This window comes from Lemur catta, chromosome 20, assembly GCF_020740605.2.
Source record: "Lemur catta isolate mLemCat1 chromosome 20, mLemCat1.pri, whole genome shotgun sequence".
NCBI lineage: Eukaryota > Metazoa > Chordata > Mammalia > Primates > Lemuridae > Lemur > Lemur catta.
Genome location: NC_059147.1, coordinates 5470407 through 5487914, shown reverse-complemented (window position 1 = coordinate 5487914; position 17508 = coordinate 5470407).

The window sequence follows — 17508 nt, the reverse complement described above, 5'->3', positions numbered from 1 at the left end:
CTTAGTGGGAATTCAAGGCACAGAAGTCACACGAAGAGGGGGTAGGGAATGTGGGCAACAGGCTTAGGGAAACGGAAGGCGTATGAGGCCTCAAGATCTCACTCAAACTGGACGAAAAACCCAACGGAGGTTTATTAGCTCAACAGACAGAAAGTCTGGCTTTGGGTACAAATGCGTCCTGGAACTCGGGGGACAGCCCAATCTTGCCATTCCTCTCTCCTTTGGGCTCTGCCCCTCTCCGTGTCAGACTCGCTCTCCGGCAGCCCTTTTCTCAGATGGCCCCTGGCAACACCAGGCTTGTGTGCTCCTCCTGGTTGTGTGCTCCTCCTCAACCAGAGTGCAGACAGTTTCTCTTTGCCAACGGTTCCCACAAAACCCCCAGAGTTTATCTCATGCACCTGATGGAGCTGCTTCTCCACTCCCGCACTGAGCCCGGGTCCAGGGGGATAAATATCCTGATTGGCCGGAATTGAGCCATGGATCTCTCTTGGAACTGAAAGATGAGACCTGACGTGAACCAATGGACTGAACATGGAGAAGGGGTTGTTCCTCCAAAAGAAATCTGAGGTGGTACCAGCAGAAAAGGGAGGATGGGCACTGGGAAGGCAAAAGCAACATGATATTTCTACCATGGCCGTCAATCATGATGGAGCAGAGGGTTTGATAATTTTTAAAAACTCTTAGCTGGCACTTAAGAGAGTATGTGCAGTTGTGTTCTGTAGACCAAGGGAAATGCCTAGGGTGGAGAGGAATTTATGATAAAAACATCAGCCTGGCAGAGCAGGCTGTCTGCCCCAGACTCAGCACATGAAGCCCAACTTAATTGCTTGCAGTCTTGGATGAACTTCTAACTCTTTAGCCCTAGGAGAGGAAAAATTGCATAGACAACCTGCTTTCTCTCCTTGGCATGCTGAGTCTCTGAGAAAGTTATTTAACCTCTCTCAGCAGTGATTCCCCAGCTGTAAAAATAGGATGACAATATTTGCCCATTCAGGGCTGCAGGGAGAGCTGGAGAGGGCAGGATCTATAACAAAGGCTTTCCAGGTTGTGGGCTAGACAGCATTTTAGAAGCGTGGCATCATGACTTTGGGGGCTTTGCAGGTTTAATCATCCCCCAACTCTCAAAACACCTGGCGGTATTCTATCCTACCTTTAGTGTTAATGAGAAAATGAAATTTCCTGAACACATGCTTTCTCCGTTAGCATTTGTGCTTCCTGTGAATCCGCCCGACCCGTGAAGACATTGGCAAGATCCGAGTACTAACCTGAAGCTGGGAGCCGTGCCCCAAAGCAGGGAGGTTATGTGAGGTGACTATGGAGAAACTTACTGTCTTGGGTGATGGGAAGGAACACGTGCCTGGCCTTGGGGGGCTCAGAGCCCAGTAGGGGAGGGAGGGAGGGAGAGAGGAGAAAAAAGGGAGAGGAGGAGGAAGGAAGGGAGGGAGGGAGGGAGGGAGAAGAGAATGAGCAGCTACAATTACTCCTGTGGACGGGGCTGGCAAACTTGGGCCCGTGGACCCGACCTGCCTACTGCCTGCCTGTCCTTGTGTGGCCCATGAACTGGGAATGGTTTTTATATTTTTTAAATGGCTGAAAAAAATTAAAAGAATACTATTTTGCGACAGGTGAAAATTATAGGAAATTTAAATTTCGGTGTCCACAAAGCTTTGCTGGGGCACAGCCCGGCTCATCTGTGTGCGTTCTGTGTTCGGCCACCATCGTGTTCCCGCGGCAGAACTGAGGAGCCGGGGCAGAGACCGAAGAGCTCGCAAAGCCTGCACTACTTTACAGCAAGAGTTTACCGACCTGCTCCAAAGAGACATACTTTGCGCCAGTGAAAGAACAGGTATGAAGAAGGAGGCCCCAGGGGGCAGCGTGCCGATGCAGTGTGGCGTTTGGCCGGGGTCTGGAAGGTGGGGAGGATTCCACCAGGAGGAGGGAAAGAGATGGGCTGTTGCTCAGGGAGGTGCGTTCCCACCTTGCAAACGAGGACCAAGAAGCTGATGGGGGAGCTGGGAGTTGACGCCAAGTCTGACTGATTCCACAGCTCAAGCTCTTTCTGACTGCCCTTCAGGCTTCGGAAAGCTTCAGCGGCTGGGAACAAACTATAGAGAGGCCTGAATGCCCCGCTATGGAGTTCCACGCAATTCTGCACCCAGCAGCCATCCATCTACAGCTTGTGAGCTGGAAAGTCTTCTGATCCACGCAGTCGTAGGATGCCACAGATTGCAGAGTGATGTCAGCGGTGGCATAAACAGTGGCTTGGAAACAGGGGAGAAGTGGCGTCGAGTAGAACAGCTGGGAGAGCGACACTGGAGTCTGGACCAGGGCTAACGAGGGTTTGCCGGAGGGTAAAGGCAGGGGTGGGGTAGGTGGGAGACACGGAGGGGAAGGAGAGAGAGAGAAAAAGAGAAAATGAACAAGTGTCAGGGTATTAACTAAATCGATGCAGCAGGTGAAAGAGAAATGGCTTCTTGGATTTGAGTCTGGAATAACAGAGGCGCGGGAGAAGGCACGGTTGGCTGTGGCGGGTGGGGGGCTCCCCTGCGCCCGTGCTGTTGGGAGTGGTGACAGGAACTGCAGAGGTGTGGCAGTGAGCAGCCCTGCCCACGGCCCAGCTGCTGTGATGTTGGTTGGCAGTGGGGCAGAGAGGCAGGGGGAGCTCTCAGAAGGGGCAAAGCAGAGAGGTGTGGATGCACGGACAGAGAGAGGGGACCAAAGCAAGGGCAGAAACAAGAGCTCAGCTTAAGACCCAGGGCCAGGGTGGCAAACTAAGAAAATGCAGCACTTCCACCTGGGGCAGGCGGGCCGCGGGGCAGTGGCACAGCCAAGGCTTGTGCCCCATCTAGAGCAGGCGGCAGCGTCTCAGTTTTGACCATTGTTGCTGTCAGGGGTACACATGCAGCATTGCCAGACGTGACTTCTCAAGAGAAGGTGGAAACTGGATATTCATGTGAAAGCTTTTGATTTTTGAATGTTGGCAAGAAATTCAGTTAAAAGAGAAATACTGGACAAGTCAATTAGACATGTCTAGGGGTTGGACCAAGCCTGAAGGCCCTAATGTGTAGTTTCTCACCTGAGAAGCCCCACAGATCTGAAACCTTGGAGTCCTCTCTCTGATCCTTCCTGAATTATTCCCTTGAAGCCCCCACATGGTGTCCAAACCCTTGCCCTGCGTTCTCTCCATCCAGCACGTCTGCAGCACGGCTGAGCAGTGCCTGTGACCGAGAGTGCGGGCTCCTTGGGCCTCCCATGTTCAAGTCGTGTCCAAATCATAGTTAACAAAGGGGAGAAGAAGCAGAAATTCAGCCACCATCACCACCAACCCACAAGAGACCGCTAAAGAGTGACTCTGTCTTATGACAGTGATAGAAGCAAAGAGAAAATCCTCTGGGAGCCCTGGCTCTTCTCCAGGCCCTCAGGGGACTCAGACCACACCCAGGGGCAGAGACGCCTGGCTGCACCGGGGAGAAAGACGGGTGAGCAATCCACAGCCTTCCTGGGCCAGAGCCAGGGTCCGGCTGTTGCTGAGCAGCGAGCCTGGGTTGGGGCCAGGGGAAAGTGGTCTTTCTCCTGGGAGCCTGCATTGCTCCTTTTGCATTTGGGAGGAAAGCTCTGCCCGAGGACACGTTCCCAGCTTTGCGCTGAGGGCTGCGGGGCATGTGAGGTGAGGAGGAAGCACAGCTCTTCTTTCCCCTCAAAGGACAGAAGAGCCATGTGGGCAGGACACACATGGTCCAGTTTGTGCCCAGAAGCTTGAGAAAGGTGAGATCCACCTGGATTGGAAAGTGGAGAACGGTTTCTTATTGGGGGGTAATAAAAGGAATTGGAGGGAAACTGGAGGGGAAGTCTTCACGACACCTGCTGGCCTTCTGAAAATGACATCATGGAGGACATCTGCATTGCTCCTTCCCAAGCCTCTCCCAACATGCCCTGGCGGACAGGGCTGAGCCATGCCTTCTCCCAGTATTGTTCAATGATCCTTTAGATGAATAAATGACGGACCGAGTCACTGGCTGGTCCTAAGAATAGCAGAGTGTGGAGCCAGGAAAGACCTAAAAGGCCCAGGAGAAACTAATGTGATAGTTAAGTCTGAATAATTTAATAGATAGTCAAGTTTGTGCATCAGTGCAAAGAAATACTGAAAGGGGTACAAGGTAATAGGATGGAGACCAGGGCAATAAGAGATTAGAAGAGAGGGTTCAATTTCAGGAGGAGAGCAGGAGGTAGCAAGCAGACAGAGAGCAGTCAGTGTTTTCTGTAGGCCCATGTGACTTCACCCAAGGATGAGGCTGGAGCCCTAGAGACAGTAAATTATCTTAGATAGGTATTTTCATGAAGTTAATCTGCATATATACCCATCACTGTAATGCTTGAAGATGTGGCTGGGGCTGGGAGAAGTTGGCTCTCACAATGTTGCTTTGTCTTCACCCGGTGCAAATCTTTCCTAATACCTTCGTTAGCCATGACGTCATACCACGGCACTCCAACCACTTTGTCTAGGAAACCTGATCTTGGAGTCAATCCCAGCCTGGACTTGTCTGTATTTTCAAGAGATGATTGTGTGTAGTTTTTCCCAACTCTGTATTCTGTGACGTCACTTTGGTAGCTTGAAATTGGCCACAGTGAGAGTATTTACACCACAGAAATTGGAGAAAGCTACAAATAAGCCCCTCCCAACCCTCACCAGAACCTGCTGTTGAACATTTACCTGCACACAAAACAACTGGGTCTCAGAGGACACCATGGGCTCTCTGGCTGGGCAATGGCTCCAACAGTGATCAACCTGTTGTTTGTATCAAAGCCTCTCAGCATTTAAAAAGTTGTCCTGATCACTATGTCTTGACAGTTCCCTGGGAGATGGGGTTGTTAGGGAGTCTGGGGGAGCCATTAGTAGGAATTTAAGTCATATAGGAAGGATTTTAGTAGAAATGACTTTTCTAGGGAAAGTGATCCAGTCCAACTTTTCCGTTTATTTTCTTATTTTCCCACTCTGATCTGAGCAATTGGTCATGCAACCAGACTCCAGTTACAACTGGTACTAAGATTTGGCATGAGCAGGTCAGAGATAGAGAATGTCAGATAATTCATGTAAAGACTTAAAAGCAGGTGGACATCTCAGATGTCTCAGGCTCCAACCATCTCCCCTCTTCAAGGCCAACATACCCAATCTCCAGCTGCTGGGAATGTCAGCCGCACTGGGTCACAGCTGCATCCCTCACTGGAAATTGTCCTTGGGAACGGGGAGCTGCCTTGCTCACCCACAGGGAAGCTCACAGCCAACGACCGGCTGATGCAAAATGCTGGCACCTTGTCTCAATTTGGAACAACTCTGAAGTGCCACCCTGGCTCCAGAATTCCCGTTAGGATCGGCTGTATCCTCAGCTGAGGGCTCATTGTGGATCAGCTTTTCCCTCTGTTCAATCCTTACTTTCTTACAGGTGTATCTCCCGAAAGCACTATCCAATATGCCATCTGCCTCTGTTTCAGTGGGACCAAGTTTAACACAAACCCTTAAGTTCATCTAGCTCAATTACTCACCTGATACCTAAGTCCCCTCCTGGGCCTCCCTAATCAGAGAAGTCCAGTCCATGGCTCACGCTTGCTGGGAAGCTCTGCTTCTTGGTTTGAATTGAAATCCACCTTCATGTTTAGAAAGAGGCTTGTTTTCCAGGTGCACATTGTGTGTTCTGATTTGTTCTAGCTGACGTTGCTTTGCACCAACAGTATAAGAGGAGTATGACACACAGTCCCCATCCCTGAGGACCTTCCTGGGAGAGAGAAGATGTGCTGTCAAAATGCGTGCCATGGGATTCAGAGAAGGGAGAGACTGCTTACGGGAGGGTTTTCTTGGGGGAGTGCCTCTTGAGCAAGGCTCACGTAAGTTTGTAGGATGTGTACAGGTAGTTGGCAAAATGCTTTTCAGAGGAGATGCCGGGCATGCTCGTCAACAGAAATGTACCTCTGCTGTTTTTCCCAACCTCCTTTCATTTTCTTTTCTTCTGCTACCAGCTCTTTGACTTGTCTTTGGGCGTCTCCCCATCAGCCCATATGATTCAAATGGGGGTGACCACACTCCCTCCGCTTCAAGAATGAGCTTGTGACTCAGGTCTGGCCAGTCCGCAGTTTTCTTCCTGCTGCCCACAGTGCTGGACATGGGACCTAGTTGGCCCCATGATACTCAATCCCAGCACTTTTACTAACGTTCCTGGAAAGGAGCTCTAACTTTGTTGGAGCTGTTAGGCTGCACAGGGGTAATCCATGGGTTTCTGTAGGCTAAATGCAGAGGAAAGCAGAGCTTAGCTTGGGGTAGGCGTTAGAGACGAGGAGAAAGGATACAGGGAGAGGTATTTTGATTTGATGATACTGTTTGAGCCTGTGTAACCTTTACAAGTGCATAAACTTGAATTGAAAATTCTTTTTGTACTTCAGCCAACTTGAATGAGATTACCTATCACTTGCAACAAAATAACACGTAACTAATGTGTTAATAGTTGTAAAACCAGTATTGAAGCTCTGGTCTGACACCAAAGCCATGTTCTTGTTATTCATGAGTATGATTCAAATAGACATGTGCAGCAAGCTTGGTGGGAACAGAAGGTTCCCTGGAGAAGTTGAGCCTACAACCCAGCCAGGGGGAGTCCATACGGTATCTCTGCAATTCCTCCTTCTGTTAAAAGTTCAGACATACCGGTTCACTTACTGGCTACCATTTTAGGATACCATCAGTTTTTCTTTGACTATTGGCTCTCTCCATCAGATCTTCTACAGAACCTCCAACTTTTTAGATGAATGGCTTTTAGAGCAAGCTCCTCTTCAGTCTTGTCCTCTGTGTCCAGACGCCCAAGTCACTTAAATGCTTTGTTCCTGAGGTGGATTTGAAAATGGCTCATTCAAAAATGGTTCTCAATTTGCATGAGAAAATCATGAGAAAGATCATATTGGGTTGACCCCCAAATTTTGTCTGTGATGTGGGTATGAAGGGACATAGGGGGCAGGGGAAGTCTCCACCTCATCCATCCCCTCCAAGATTTTAGAGACTTTGATCATTTCTTTCTCAGCCTTTATATTTCCAGAACAAAGTGGCCCATTTTGATCTATCCTCAAATGGCATCTCTGTCCCCCACCTCCTTGATCATTTTAGATGTTTCCTCCTCACTTCCCCTAGCTTCTTTATGTCTTTTAAAAGTATGCCCAGAACTACACACACTATTTCCAGAGATCAGAGAATCAGGCTTTTATCTTTTCTCATTGATGTTAAAAATTTGATCATGATAAAATAAATCATTTTGAGAAATTTGTATTGGAATCTAAGCCCAAAGTCATTCCTTCCTTCCTTTCTTCACTCAATCACTGATTTACTCACTTAATAAGCAGTTAGGAAGAACCTACGGTGGTAATACAAAGAGCCTACAAAGGCCTGTGCTAGGCCTTTTGGGACACTGAACAGGATGAGAAGTCATTCTCTTCCCTCAAGGTGTACACCATAAAGCTAATACTGCAAAACCAATCTATAAGAAGCCAACAATAAGAATGTCTTCCTCTAGGATCTTGCATGAAACACAGATCTCCTTTTACTCTCACATCAGTTGCATTTCATGACAAGGGGCTGAGAGTCAGCAAAGTAGGGATTCTCAGGATCCACATGTGAATTATCTCTCTCCAAGTTCATGAGCGTTCTCCCAGACAATGGCTCCCTTTACCAGTCACCCAGAAAAGGTCTGAAGTTACAAGATAAAACAGTAAAGATGCAAACTCCTAAGTGAGATGAATGTGAGAATGAAAAGCTTTTATAATATGAGTACCTGTGTAGGGTAGACTCTTTTTTCCCCAGAATATTACAGGGGTACAAATGCTTTGGTTACATAAATTGCCTTTGCACCGCCCAACTCAGAGCTACTAGTGTTCCCATCCCCCAGACGGCACACACCACACCTGTTAGGTGTGAGTTTACCCATCCCTTTTCCCCCCCTCACCCGCCCGACACCCAATGAATGTTACTTCCATATGTGCACATAAGTTTTGATTGATTAGGACCAATTTAATGGTGAGTACATGTGGTCTCTATTTTTCCATTCTTGTGATACTTCACTTAGTAGAATGGGTTCCAGCTCCATCCAGGATAATACAAGAGGTGCTAGATCACCATTGTTTTTCGTGGCTGAGTAGAACTCCGTGGTCTACATATACCACATTTTATTAATCCACTCATGTATTGATGGGCCCTTGGGTTGTTTCCATATCTTTGCAATTGTGAATTGAGCTGCTATAAACATTCAAATGCAGATGTCTTTTTTAATAGAATGTCTTTTTTTCCTTTGGGTAAATACCCAGTAGTGGGATTGCTGGATCAAATGGTATTCTATTTTAGTTCTTTGAGGTTTCTTCATATTGCTTTCCACAGAGGTTGCACTAGTTTGCAGTCCCACCAGCAGTGTATGAGTGTTCCTATGTCTCCGCATCCACGCCAACATTTGTTGTTTTGGGACTTTTTGATAAAAGCCTTTCTCACTTGAGTTAAGTGATAGACCTTTGAACTAGAACTCTCCCAGTTTAGAGTCTTTCTGGAGTCTTGTTAATGGATCTAGAATGGGCTGAGCTTACTTCCCATATCAATCTCATTCTAGGGAACTTGTATTTCTTTGTCTGCCATCAGTCTTTTCCTCTTCATCCAAATACAATAGCTGGATTTGGGTTGAAAAATCTCCCCTTTCCCACTCTCAGTTAAAATTTAATGACCCCAAACTCTGGCTCCCCTAATGGATATATGCCCTGGCCTTGGCCAGTCAACCCATCATTATTTCCATGTTCCTGGAATTGATATAGAGGTGGTTACATGATTTATGGGCCAATCTAAGTCAAGGGTCAGGCATGTGATTTCTGGAAAAGTTGAAAAAGGCAAGTTCTCTTTCTTCTAGGACAAGGAGGTAAGGGTGAGGCTGCTGGGGGCCTTCTTACCACCTTATGGACAGAAGCAGTCTAAGAAGAGTTCTGCAGAGGAGAGCGGAGTGAAGAGGTGGAGATGGATAGCTGATGAAATGCTTAGCACCCTCTCCAGCCCTGGACCTTTCGTTGCATGAGCCAGAGGTAGCCCTCTTACGTATACTTGAGTTGCATTTCTATAATTGGAAACCAAGAAGAGTTCTGACCAATTTTCCACCCACATACAAATTAATACCTCCTGGCAGCATGAGCTTCTACCTTTCCCTCTATATCCCTTAATCTTGTCTTCCCTTAACCATGACTCAATGTCCCTTAATCTCGTCTTCTGTTAACCATGACTCAGGCCTGTATCTTCTTCAAATTCATTAGGTTCAGAGCTCCACGGGGATTAGCACCTCACCTGCGTTATTCACCACTTAATAGCAGCAGAGTTGAGAGGCAGAATCTATGACCACAGCAACACTGGAGATGGTGCCACTTGTCTTCAGGGCCCACTGAAATGACTACAAATTCATCCTCAGGTTGCAATAACCTAATGTAGTATTGCAAGTAATTTGTTACTAAAAAATAGTCAAATTAACCAAAGTACTAGAGTTTGTGAATTTTTCTGAATTATTTATTTTTTTAGAACCTATGGTAGACTCGAGGTTATTCCCATGGTGTCACTGTAATTACTGAAATTCCAAGGTGCTTTCTTGAGAACAAAAGAGTGTGTAGGGTATTATGAATAATCCAGAGCCTTTCAAACTATGTGACAGCCTGCAGTGAATGTACATTGTTGAGTTACATTTTATATTTGTAGAAATCATTCATTATTTTAGGATTTGGGGGCATTTTACCAAATACCATTATGCAAACTGGAGAATGTCATGCAAACCAGGACCTAATGTGGTACTTCTGTTCTATTCTTTAATCTGGCCTCTGAATCACTGTAAAATTATAGCCCACAACTTTTTCTTCTAGCTACCATTTCCTAGAGTAACAGAGGCATTTTCACTTTCTGTTTTGCGAATATTTCCTGCCTAGTCTCAACACCTTTCACATTAGTCACTCAACCAGTTCTTTATTCTCTTCAAATATTCCAGTTCTGCTCATCCTTCCTCAGCCTCTTAGCAAATCTCATTTCTGACACGAAGCCAACTACTCTTCCTTCAACCTAGGTGATATTATGAATTTCTACTTTAAAAAATTGTTTACATTTTAAAATGTTTTTGAACAATAAAATTAATTGTTTTTGGTGTCTGGATCCAGGAGCTTTAACACAGGTGCAGATTCATGTCACCGTCACCACAGTCACGACACTGAATGGTACTAACAATTCCCTGTACTGCCCCTCTGTAGCCAAAGCCCCTCCACCCACCTCCTTGGAAACTACTGGCCATTTTCTGTCCCTATAATTTTCCTTTCATAGACTGTCATGGAAATGGAATCACACAGCACGTCACCCTTGAGATGGGCTTTTTTCATTCAACATGATGCTTTTGAGATTCATCCATGTTGTTGTGTATATCAATAGGTTGTTCTTTTTTATTCTGAGTAGTAATTTATTATATACATGCACCACAATGTTTCTACTCACCTGTGAATAGACGTTTGGGATGTATCCACTTTTCAGTTATTATAAACAAGCCTACTATACACATTTGAATGCAAGTCTTTCTGTAGACGTATGTTTTCGTTTGTCTCGGGTAAATACCTAAGAGAAGGCATATGCCAATTTTTATAATAAACTGTTTTCCAAGGAGACTGTGCCTATGTCATTTTGCATTCCCACCAGCAACGTATGAGTGTTCCGATGCTTTGTATTTAGTCAGCTTACTTGGTATAACCTGACTGTATCTTTTCATGTGCTTTTTTGTCATCAGTATATCTTCCTTCATAAAGTATTTCTTCAATTTTTTTGCCCATTTTTACTGACATTTTTTTCTTAATGTTAAGAGTTCTTTATATATTCTGGACATAAGCCCTTTTTTGATATGTTACTTGAAAATATTTTCTCTTGATCTGTAGCTTGAGTCTTTATTCTCTTAACAGTGTCTTTTGCAAAGCAAAGTTTTTTAATTTTGTTGAAGTCTGATTTATCAATTTTTTCTTCTAAGAATCATGCATTTGGTGTCATATCTGAGAATATTTTGCCTAACACAAGATCATAAACATTTTCTCTGTTTTTCTAGAAGTTTTATAGTTTTATATTTGGATCTCTGAGTTAATTTTTGTCTAAGACATGAGGTGTAGATCAAGGTTCATTTTGGAGGGCATAGAGATGTTCAACTGCTTCATCACTATTTGTTGAAAAGCCTCTAATCAGACTGAAAATGAAAAAAACCCAAGTAGACACAAATTACCAGTGGGGGGAAAAAAATGAAAAAGGAGATATCACTACAGGCCCCACAGACACTAAATGAATATTTATGCACAAACATTTTATATCTTAGAAAAAATGGATGAATTCCTCTAATTCCACAAATCAGCAAAACATACCCAAAAAGATATAGATATATTTATATCATCATATATATTTTCAAGAATTTAAAATAAGAAAAAAACCTATCAAATTTACCCAGATATTTACCATTTCTATTGTGCTTCCTTCATTCTTCAAGTTCCAGGTTTTCTTCTGTCATCATTTCCCTTTTACTTTAAAAACTTTCTTTTGCATTTACTTTAATGCAGTTCTGCTGGTCATGGATTCTCTTTGTTTTCTTTTATCTGAGAATATTTTTGTTTCAACTTCATTCCTGAAAGATACTTGATGTATATAGAATTTGCTGTTGGCAAGGTGTTTTGGTGTTGCTGGCAAGGTCTGTTTTGCTTTCAGCATTTAAAAAATGGGCCGTGGCTCCCGCGCCAGCTCTGTTCCAGAGCTTTTGTGATGCCGCCGAACTTGTCCCCACGTTCCCCGCTCCGGGCAAGGGCTTCCCCTGTGGCTCAGATACGCTGCTCGGAGTCAGATTCATTCACGCACAGCTTGTGCGTGAGCCCAAAACTACTCATATGTGACTTTATGAGACCTCTTTCTTAAGCTGCCTCCTCTCTTTAATCTTTTCCACACTCTCTGGCTCCCAAGGTTTCCTTTTCTTGGTCCTCTAGCCAGAAACCTGCGATTTTGGTCTCCCTGCTCCGCTGCAGTTCCCACAGCTGGTCTGCCTCTGTGGTCACGTGGCAGGAGGACAGACCGAAAGCAGTAGGGATCCCCACCTTGTTCAGGTGACAATTACTCGGTCAGAAAGAAGATTTCCCCTCCCTCGGAGGTGTGGATTCTGCTGGCAGCCACCAGCGTCTGAGCTCTGCCCCTGCCCGGCTGCCTCCCGCCACTGTGCGACAATGGCATTGGGGCTGGGGACTGCCAGGGACTGGAATGGGAGAGAAAGCAAAAACACAGAACAAACAAGTCAGGGGCCTTACCCCAGTTTCCCTGTTCTTAGGTGCCCTCATGCTCACTCTCTGAGCCAGAATGAATGCCTTCATGTGAAACCCCTGTTCACGCCCTGTATCCGGTTCCCGGATTTAGACTGTGTTCGAGTTCGGGCCTAGAGAAGCACGAGGAAGGCAGTCTCAGGACGCTCTGTTGGAAAACCTCTCGATACACCTGCTGTTCCAGTGTCCTCAGACAGTTGTTCCAAGCATTCGGTCCAGGTTTTCAGCTGCATGTGGAGGGCAATACAGGGTGACCTGTGCTTTGTTCCCCTTACCCAGAACTGGGACCGCTCTGTCTCCATCTTTCGTCTGTTCCAACTAAACATTAGCATCTGGGAGTAAGCGGATTTGTGTAACTTTTTCTGCAGCCCCCATGCTTCCTAAACCGTGTGCTGCACGCCAGGTGTCAGCTTTACCCACATCGTATGATTTCATCTCCACTGCACCTTGAAGAGGTGGGTGTCATTACTTCCACTTTACAGACCAAGAAACGCATCTCAAAAATGTTAAATAATATTCAAGGTCATAACAGATGGGCAAGGATTCTAACTCAGGTCTGTGGATACTTTTGCTCATGCTAGGAATGTAATCCTTACAGTTGTGTCCACTTTGGCATTATTAGTAGCTCCTTATGATAAAGAAGGAAAAGGGCTCACAGAGCAACATGACGAGTCAGGAGTCAAACCATAGAATTGAAAGCTGAACTCTGTGTTACCTACTCCATAGGAAATGTATATGGCTAGATAGGTAAAAAGGGATCAATATTTATTATAAAACAGGGGTTTTCTAAGGGAAAAAATGTACCTCAACACAATGGAATTATTTTATAACAATGGGGAAACTGGGTTCGTGTTTTAGGTCTTCACAGTATTGCTCATTAACGCACACCGTGTGTTCTTCCTTCTCTTTACAAATGCATTTCCCCGTCTCCTTATTTCATTGATTACAACATACCAGTCATTGGATTTCCTACGTGTTTGCAGCTAGGGCAGCCAAATTTCAGTCTGCGTGTTGTCCTGGATTCTTCACATTTCTCATGCAAAAGCAAAGCCAAGAGGCACGGAGGTTTCTTCTCCGTACAGGAGCCCCTGCTTCCCCGAGCACAGGCGGCGTTGCCGGGAGCCTCGTGTTCGCCCTCAGCAGCACGGAGGAGACAATCACGTGTAGAATCCACACAGGGCTCCATTCAACGAGCTGACTTCCCCCAGATGGGAACCCATTCACCATGGCCTCTGAGTCCTTTAGGTGGAATAAAGATGTTACTCTAACGATAGTCTGTAAAATGAGAGTAAATATAGTGGCCTTGCGTCGGAGCACTTTCTATAGCAGAGGATAGATAATAAAGACAGAAAGTGGGTTGTGACCCCTGTCTTGCTGCATTTCCATAACAACGCAGCTTTGTGGCTCCAGTGCAGCCAGCGATCTGGCAGGAGGTTCACAGGTATTTTATTTATATGCAGATTTTTCTGTGTCAAGGAAGCAGGGGAGGGTTGCTCTCAGGTGTATTTTCCTAGGTCATTGATGGAAGATTAAACTCACCAAATTGATCAGCCTGTGGACATCTTTTTACCAGCTGATTCTCACACTCTTTTGCTGGTGATTTAGAAGACAAAGAGAGACTTGTACCACCAAAACAAAACATACTTCACTTAAACTGAACTCTCTGGAAGACTTCCTTGGTGTCTCAGAAATGTTCTGCCCTCTCCTCTGGGCTCTTCCTTTTACCCCTTTCCTTTGGAGGTTTTAGTTTAATGAACACAGAGGATATTCAGATGTGCACAGCCAATTTAGTACCTGTCCTGAAGGGCACCCCTTGTCCACGCACACACACCCCACTACTGTGCCAATTTCAGGAGAAAAAGCACAGAATTTTGTATGGCAGTTATGGAAATAATCAGCCGGAAGTGAACTGGGTTTTCATCCTGTAGATCAGTGGTTTGGCCAGAAAGATTTTTCCCTAACAGTCTGAGGCTCCGGAGTCCCGGGTGCCCTCGGAGAGGAAAAGCTCTCTAGGCTCAGTGTCCATCAAGAGTCAACCCCAGGTTTCCCGAAGACATCATGATGGCCACCTGCAGGTTTGAAGTTGACTTCCTAGATGCCGTTCACCTTGCACAGCACTGAGGACTCTTTACAATTACAAAGGAATTTTTAAAAAGAGGGAAAAATGCCTCAGCAACAATTGCAAAAACCAGAACTTCACCCCACTGAGTTTTATAGATCCTAGTTGCAGGTGGTGAGCTCACAGATGGCAGAGAGGAGAGTCACCAACTGAGGGGAAGAGCCTGCCAATGCCAGAGAACCACATGGTCATATTAAAAGAAACAAAAGCAAAGACCCACACCAAGCCAGGTGTCCCAGGTTCTAAGACCTGAAGTCAAGTTAGGAACAGGCTCAACTGCTGATTTCATTGCAGGCAAGGCTCCCAAGAGGAAGGGGGTTTCAATGGGCCTCAACAGAGTGGTGGACTTTCTCGATTGCTCACAGGCTCACTTCCACTCTGTAATATACCTCCAGCACCGACAGCTTAACATGAACCTTCCTCTAGAGATTTGGAGCAGGTCATGCAGGTAAACATAAAACAAAACATTTTCGAAAGAAGAAAACCAAAGGCAAATGAATTGTGAAGTGTTGATCTACTTTCATTTCTAGGTCTTTTTTATTTTTTTTATGGATGAATCATTTTTTATTCTTATTTCAGCATATTGTGGGGGTACAAAAGTTTAGGTTATATATATTGCCCTTGCTCCCCCACCCTCCTAAGTCAGAGCTTCAAATGTGTCCATCCCCTTGACAGTGTGCATCGCACTCATTATGTATGTATGCACCCATCCCCTCCCCTACCCACATCTGCCTGACACCCGATCAATGTTATTCCTAAATGTGCTCTTAGGTGATGATCAGTGAAACCAATTTGATGGTGAGTATATGTGGTGCTTATTTTTCCATTCTTGGAATACTTCACTTAGTAGAATGGGTTCCAACTCTTTCCAGGAAAATACAAGAAATGCCATATCACCATTGTTTCTTATAGCTGAGTAGTACTCCATATACTACATTTTATTAATCCACTCATGTATTGAGGGGCACTTGGGTTGTTTCCACATCTTCGCAATTGTGAATGTGCTGCTATAAACATTCGGGTGCAGATATCTTTGTTATAGAATGTCTTTTGTTCTTTTGGGTAGATGCCCAATAATGGGATTGCTGGGTCAAATGGTAGGTCTACTTGTATCTGTTTAAGGTATCTCATAAAGAGAAGCAAAAACAAAGACCATATGATCCTCTCAATAGACGCAGAAAAAACATTTGACAAAATTCAACACCCTTTTTGGTACCCTTTTATGGTAAGAACACTTAACAAAATAGGCATAGATGGGGCCTACCTAAAAATGATACAAGCCATATATGACAAGCTCACAGCCAACATCATGCTGAATGGGGAAAAGTTGAAAGCCTTCCCACTTAGAACTGGAACCAGACAAGGTTACCCACTGTCCCCACTGCTATTCAACATAGTGCTGGAAGTCCTTGTGAGAGCAATTAGGCAAGAGAGTAGAATCAAGGGTGTCCAAATGGGGACAGAAGAGATCAAACTCTCACTCTTTGCAGATTATATGATATTATATCTAGAAAACCCCAAGGATTCAACCAAGAGACTCCTGGAACTGATAAATGAATTCAGTAGAGTCTCAGAATACAAAATCAATACACACAAATCAGAGGCATTCATATATGCCAATAACAGTCAAACTGAAAACCAAATCAAATACTCAATACCCTTCACCATAGCAACAAAGAAAATAAAGTACCTAGGAATACATTTAACTAAGGAGGTAAAGGACCTCTACAGGGAGAACTATGAAATACTGAGGAAGGAAATTGCAGAGCACGCAAACAGGTGGAAAATCATACCATGCTCATGGATCGGAAGAATCAACGTTGTTAAAATGTCTATACTACCCAAAGTGATCTACAGATTCAATGCAATCCCTATTAAGTTACCAACATCATTTTTCACAGATATAGAAAAAATTATTTTATGCTTTGTATGGAACCAGAGAAGACCCCGTTTAGCAAAAGAAATTTTAAGCAATAAGAACAAAATGGGAGGTATTAATTTACCAGACTTCAAACTATTCTACAAGGCTGTGTTTATTGAAACAGCTTGGTATTGGCACAAGAACAGGGACACAGACCAGTGGAACAGAATCAAGAATCCAGATATAAAACCATCCTCATATGGCCATCTAATCTTTGACAAAGCAGACAAAAACATACTCTGGGGAAAATAATCCTTATTCAATAAATGGTGCTGGGAAAACTGGATAGCCACATGTAGAAGACTGAAACAGGACCCACACCTTTCACCTCTCACAAAAATCTAATCACGTTTGATAACAGCCTTAAACTTTAGGAGTGAAACTATTAGAATTCTAGAAGAAAATGTGGGAAAGACTCTTGTAGACATTGGCCTAGGCAAAGAATTTATGAATAAGACCCCAAAGGCAATCACAGCAACAACAAAAATAAATAAATGGGACCTGATTAAATTAAAAAGCTTCTGCACAGCCAAAGAATCTGTTACAAGAGTAAATAGACAACCTACAGAATGGGAAAAAATTTTTGCATGCTACACATCTGATAAAGGACTGATAACTAGAATCTATTTAGAACTCAGGAAAATCAGCAAGAAAAAATCAAACAACCCTATCAAAAAGTGGGCAAAGGACATGAACAGAAATTTTTCAAAAGAGGACAGAAGAATGGCCAACAAACATATGAAAAAATGCTCAACATCTCTAATCATCAGGGAAATGCAAATCAAAACCACAATGAGATATCACTTAACTCCAGTGAGAATGCCTGTATCAAAAAGCCCCATAACAACAAATGTTGGCGTGGATGCGGAGAAACAGAAACACTCTTTTTTATTTTTGATGAAAGCATTTCTGGGTGACTTTGTATGTGATTAGAACAATTAATGAAAATAATGATTAGGTAATTTATGTAAATTTTGAAAGTAACATTCTAATTTTTTCAAATACTATATTTTTCTAATAATTAATTACTTATTGAACATTTGTTTGGTGTCCTATCTCCTAATATGAAGATAAATGAGATATGATTTTTGTCCTCAAGGAGTTTGGC